The sequence below is a fragment of the Aulostomus chinensis genome, chromosome 24, assembly GCF_037954235.1.
Source record: "Aulostomus chinensis isolate RoL2024-O1b breed Wild chromosome 24, RoL_Achi_v1.0, whole genome shotgun sequence".
Lineage (NCBI taxonomy): Eukaryota > Metazoa > Chordata > Actinopteri > Syngnathiformes > Aulostomidae > Aulostomus > Aulostomus chinensis.
Genome location: NC_141343.1, coordinates 17,420,536 through 17,427,500, shown reverse-complemented (window position 1 = coordinate 17,427,500; position 6,965 = coordinate 17,420,536).

The window sequence follows — 6,965 nt, the reverse complement described above, 5'->3', positions numbered from 1 at the left end:
CCGACTTACAAAGGACTGGGTTCAAAGACACCCCAAAAATCAAAGTGGAAAAATAATGCAGCAGGCGCATGCCTGGCAACACGAGGGCATGCGCCTGATGAGGCGACGGCTGGTGTCCTGGGGTATTTCCTCCCAGACATGGACCAGGGCATCACTGAGCACCTGGACAGTCCGAGGTGCAACCAGGCGGCGTCGGATGGGCAAAAGACATGATGTCCCAGAGGTGTTCTAGTGGATTTATGTCAGGTGAGTGCGGGCCCAGTCAATGGTGATTCCTTCATCCTGGAGGAACTGCCTGCAAGCTCCCACCACATGAGGCAGGGCATTGAACCCAGGACCCACTGCACCAGCATAGGGTCCGACAGGGTCCCAGGATGAAATCGCAGCAGTCACAGTGCTGTTGCCCAGCCTGTGTGCCTCCATGGATGTGCCTCCCCTGACCGCGGCTGACCGTCTCCATCCAGTCATGCTCAACGATGTTAGAGGCAGCATGGCCTTGTCCACGGCTTCTCCAGACCCTTTCACGTCTGTCACATGTGCTCATGGTGAACCTGATCTCACCTGAGAAAAGCACAGGGTGCCAGTGACGGACCTTGCTATTTTGGCGTTCTATGTCAAAGGCCAACTGAGTGCTAGGGTGCCGGGGAGTGAGAACAGGGCCCACTAGAGGTTGTCGGCCCTCAGGCCACCTCATGAAGTCTGTTTCTGATCGTTCGGTCAGAGACATTCACTCCAGTGGCCTGCTGGAGGTCATGTTGTAGAGCTCAGGCAGAGCTCATCCTGTTCCTCCTTGCCCAGGGAGCAGATACCGGTCCTGCTGATGGGTCAAGGACCTTCTACGGCCCTGTTCAGCTCTCCTACAGTAACTGCCGGTCTCCTGGAATCTCCTGCATGCTCTTGAGGCAGTGGCAGGAGACACAGCAAACTTTCTGGCATTGGCACGTATTGATGTGCCATCCTGGAGGAGTCGGACTGCCTGTGCAGCCTCGTGCTACCACGAGTGACGCTGACCCTCGCCAAATACAAAACTGGAGAAAAACAGTCAGAAAAGATGAGGAGGGAAAAACTGTCAGTGGCCTCCACCTGTAAAACCATTCCTGTTTTGGGGTTAGTCTCATTGCTGCCCTCTAGTGCACCAAAGCAGCTGAAACTGATCAACAACCCCTCTGCCGCTGAGCTGACCCAACCAGTGTCCCAGGGGTGTAACTGACTTGACGCTACACTCCGTACGTGAACGTGAGTTCCGTTGTCCGTCCCTCCTAATGTTTGGATGTCAGAATTTTTTTTGCGGCGGAACCATAAACAAAGCGAAAGGTGAGGGGGAAACTAATGTTTGGACGTCGGGTGACTCGGGTGACTCGCGCCCCCCTGGGACACCTCCGCCCCCCCCCCCCCCCCCCCCCCCGGCGCCACACACTTTGAGAAACGCTGCCTTAAATGATTGTCAGGTGGGTCCTGTCACACTCGTGTCCATGGGGCCATGGGTTTTACTGTCTAACTTCATGTAAGTGATGCACGTGGACGTGACCTCAGCTGCAGGGCTCCAGACCAGCGATGAATGGAGGATGTGTTCGGCTGACGTGGGGCCGGGACGTCTCTGTGACTGAGAACTGCACTTCTAATGATAAAGATGGTATTAATAATTCATCAGAGCAGCTGACAACATTTCTTTACTTTAGTTTCATAACAAGAATTCTGAAGTCTGGGTTTTATTCTGTGTTGTCTCCTGAAAAGACTTCATTCGATCAGGTCTTGTCTTATCTGGTGAATTTTCCTGTGTTCATTTTTACAGCTTCTTGTAAAACTTTTCACTCATCAGTCCACCAGTCAATCAATGCAGAGTTGAAGGTTTGTGTTTGTGGTCTGTGGGAGGGAAGAGGAGAACCCACGAAGGCCCGTTTCTCCTTGTGCAGAACTGTCTCTCACCACTAGATGGCGCCACCTGTTTGGATCTTTCTGACCTTTCTTCCGGAACATGAGAACCAGAAACTGTTTCACTCTGTTTTTTTTTCTCAATTTAAAGACCATAAGCTTATGAAAAACCAAACAGTCCATATCAAGAATATGGACGTGATGTTCAATACTAATAATACGATCACAGAATAATAAGAATGACATTTTTCAGAAAGTTTGTTTTCCGTTGCTTTATGTCGCAGTGTCACCCAAATAGTTCAAGAAGAAAATTTTAAAAAGAAGCTTTGAAATTTCACCAAAAAAATAAAACTTATTGTATTGAAATATGAGGCGGCCCGGTGGAGCAGTGGTCCTCACTGTGGCCCCCAGCAAGAAGGTTGTGGGTGGTGCAGTGGTCCTCACTGTGGCCCCCAGCAAGAAGGTTGTGGGTGGAGCCCCGGCTGCAGCACGGGGTCTTTCTGGGTGAGTCTCCATGTTCTCCCTGTTCCTGCTGGGTTCTCTCTGGTACTCCAGCTTCCTCCACAGTCCAAAGACATCAAGAGGGACCAGGTTAATCCAGACTCTAAATTGACCGTAGGCGTGGCTGGGAGAGCCAATGGTTGTCTGTCTCTATGTGTTGGCCCTGCCATGGACTGGTGACCCATCCAACCTGTTGATGATGTGAATATTCCCCCTCCAGTGGACCGTCTTTGACATTGCACAAGCTTCAATGAACCACCTCCATGTGACCAGGTCATAGGGCCTTCAGGAAACTGCTAGCATACATGCTAAGAGGTTTGGGTAATGTTACTAAGCAGGCACAGGTACTGGGAAAACTTCACATTCAATACGACAATGAAGGGAATGGAACAGCTGCAGTGGCTTGGCTGCGCTGACGTCATCACGATGAGCTAACGAACCTGCGGGGACGAGCAGCTGGCAACCCTAATTAAACTCACACTAATTAAAATGTGTACAAATGAACGATGAAAGCAGAAACTGAAAAATGTTTTATTGTAGTATTTGGTTCCTCGCTAGCTCCACCTCCTCCTGCCCGGGAGGCAACATTCACATCCTCAGAACCGGTAAAACATTTCCTGTAAAATACCAAGTAACTTTTTATGCAGTTCCCAACAACCTGGTGCTGGATTCAAGTGTGTAAGACAAAGAAAAACAACTTAACAAAAGAACCTGGACTGACAGTCAGAGCAGCAGTAGCACACGTTCCCCTGCTGAGCACAGGCTCCCTCTGGCTCAGGCGCCGGGACCGCCACACCCAGGAGGACCTGCAGGTATACACCCTTCACATTCGAGAAACTTAGCAGTCCAGCCGCTGAATGTGTGACGTGTTCTTGTCTAAAGAAACCAACTGTGGGAGGTCCCGAGTTCACTGAACAGTTGGTGTGTCTCTACAAAAGCTACAGAGTCGGCTTGTTAAGACGAGGACACATCTTGAGGGTTTGAACGGTGCTCCACAACTATCAACTACAGAGGTCCAGTACAGAGAAAGTCTCAGACAAGTTTGAGGAAGAAAACCTTCGAGCGATTTACTGCTCTTGCATTTAAGATCTGGGTCGGGATAGAACTTAGAGATCTGCTCCTTTGAGTAATGACGCAGCACCTTGAGTTGATAGAAGCCATGGAGGACACAAATAGAGGATTTACGGTCTCACACAAGAATGTAACTCTATTCACCTCCGACCTCATAGTTGTCAAGCCACTGAGGCTTCATCGTATCAAGGGAGGGCCCGCGAATGTCCAACACTGATTTATTCTGGCTATAGCTGCCTTATCCTGTGCTTGGATCTGCAGACAGTCATCCAGGGTGCAGCCCTCTGGCTGCTGCACCCTGTTTTATTATTTACGAAGTTACAGATTTGTAGATGCCACTAGGAGCTGGTCGATGGTAGCCCTAGGAAGTCTCATTAAAAGAGGCAAAGATGATGGCCATCCATCACTGTCATTCTGTACGAAGGTACCTTCGGCTGGATTTGAATGTGACATTTTAAATTTGGAATATTGTATATGAAACACCATCATAATCACTGTTTCCTCGCATGCAGAGAACATCGCGGGAAAGTCCTTAACGATCTGTAAGTCCCTGCTGTCAGGTGTCTGTCTCTCAACCTGTCTGCAGAGAAAAAGGCTAAAATTTGAATACATAGTTAAAATGGCTTATTATGTAATCTCTGGAAGTCAGAAGAGAAACAAGGCAGACTGACACTTAATTTAACAGAAGCTTCAAGGAAGCTGAGATCGTCAAACTTGCGCAGTTACAACATCAAATATTTGCTTCATTCAAAATGAAGGAACGTTGTCCATCGTCTCCAGCCAGGAACATGGGTCACTTGTACGTTCCTCTCGCAGAACCACGGTTACGACATGCGACCGAACCATGGTCACGACTGCAGCAGCTGGGGGGGCTGCGAGCATCGCTACTGATGGACTGTAAATCAGGACCAGTTCTACAAACCGGATCAACTGGATGAATGCTCACATCAGTCAAAGCTGCCTGCAAGACTCAGATCTCATAACCAGGATCTGGTTTGGTTAGATTCCTCGCAGGAATCTGCTGGCTTCTGTCCAACACTGTTAAAATATTGTTTCATTATTTTATTGGTGGTATTGGGCTGATTGACAAGCTGAGCCTGGAGCATCACCACAGCGATGATGAGCGAGCTGTCATGTCTCCTATCAGCAGGTATGAGGAGGACGTCAGAACCAGGTGGGTGCAGACGTTTTCAGCTGTCACCACAGGAACGCTCATCTTGCGCTTCAGGCTGCCGCGCACTGATCAGGTTTTACCCAAAACTGCTGGTTTAACAGCAACCTGGGAGGAGCGCGGCCACACACCGTCCTGTCTGAGCTGTTTTTGGTCAGGCACGGTTGAGGAACCTACAGAGGTCCCCACAGCTGAGGCTGACTCTGCTGTCGCTGCCACTAAACGACCTTATTCATCTGGAGATGCCAAACGTAGACACCAAGAACGCGAGGTACACTCCAACTGTCAGGACTCTCAGACTGCAGCTGTCAGAGTTACAGTTGACGTTACCTCACTGCGACTGTGGGAACAAAAGAGCCATGGTACTGAATCAGACAGCAAATGAAATACCAGACAAAATAGTTCTGCTGGTAGACGTCACGTTACCATTGGGAGAATTTAGAGCCATGAGATGACCCTTTGTCCACCAGGAGCTAGAAACTGAAAAAAGGTTCCACCTTGGTCTCTACCAAGGGAAGCAGGACACAGATTTAGGTCCAGGGCCAATACTTTACCCACAAAAAGTCCCACCTTGAGAGGAAGTACTTTCTGAAGTTTCAGGTCCTGTGGGGTCCTTTTCTGCTGATGGTGGTTCGGTTCTCCCATGTTTTATTCCCACTGTTCTCCTACTGCCAGCTGACTGCTGAATGTTGCTGTACTACGTGGAACCTGCCACATTTACACCATCAGCAGGTGCACTAGCAAAGCCATCGGCACCAGTGTCAGCGTCTCTTTGGTGTTGGGGAAGGGTTACCCACCCGCTTGCTGCCCGCTGGTCTCCCTTGCCTACAGAACATGGCAGAACAGAATAACAAGAATGTGCGTGACGGCTGTCGAGGTCTTGGCCTTACAAGTTGTTTACCACAAAGACGACAACTAGAATCCGTGAAGCTAATTAGACTAATTTGTCTGGTTTTTGTAGGTCCTCAGACCTCGATGGAACCACAGACAACAATCGCCTGACGGAACCTCCAGTGAAGAAGATGTTTTCCAAAGGTTCCTTCCTTTAAAAACCCCAGAACAGCTGGAAAGGCTTAATAATGCCTCAGCGTTGCTCCAATCAAACAACACCATCAAACAGACAGATGACAAACCCTCAGATCCTTTAAAGGTGCCTATAGGAGGACTCCATTAAAGGAAGAACTCTGTGGATCTGGTTCTGTCACATTCCTGGTTGGAATCTGCTGGGTTCCAACCAACGGTGATTGATTTTAGCTGTCACCTGCCGTGCTAGCGGGAGGCCTAAAAAAAACAGATGAGTTACTGTGCAGATGTTTTCTGACATGAAGAGACAAACTCTTTCAGAGCATTTCAGGCCACAGGACTCTGGTTCTGGACCCATCAGGAGCAAAGGTACCCCAGCGTAGTCGATAGCCCCCTGTCCTCTGGCCCAGAGCCTTGAATCCCTGGTCCAGTGACCCCACAGTCGACTCAGGCATCTGTCAGCTCTGGTCAGTATTGATGTGAGCACAGAAGAAACAACAGATGACGAGCAGACATGGAGGCCAACAGTCCAGCAGGAAGTGGTCATGTCAGGGATGAGGTATTTCTGTAGTCCAACTTGATACGTGTTCAGTCAGACTACCGCAATAAATATATAGATTATTTGTCACAGTGAAGGATTTTTACTTGTCATTTCAGCTGTGTTGTATCAAACGAGGGTTTACTTCATTGGCACTGGCGATGAGAGTTCTGTCTTCACTGGTACAAGTAGCATAACCAGTTTAACTCTGCATACACTGACATCATGACTGTACGAGGCACGACAATGATCACGCACTCGAACGCCTCACATGTGTACATTAATAACTCACATATCTTTATACATTCATGATGTTCTAGGTGTCATTACTGGGATGCCAAAGAAAGAAGGAAGAGTCCCCAGGTAGATCAGGTGTAGGCCCCGCCCATTGTACCTGCCTAATGCAGATAAGAGAGCAGCAGTGTCCATCACACTGAGACCAGCAGCTGCAGCATCATCAGCGTCTCTGAACGTTCTTCCAGCCTCCAGGAGTTGAGAACACCTGAGCAATCATACCACACCATCAGGTAGTGATTTATACTCGTGACATGCTAAAGAGATCGTCATCACCTGACCAGGTTACTCTACTTGATGATATTTGTGAATTGGCAACATTCCGTGCTAAAATCTCGTGAGTAGAGGTTAATGAATGCTTCGATGGACGGAAACCTGGGCTAATGAAGCATGTCCTTCGCTTTGGTTTACTATGCTTTAGGATCAGCACTCTAATCTGTCACGAAGGATTGACTGAATGGTGCTCAAGTCCCCTTGTTGCCAGATGTTTCGCTG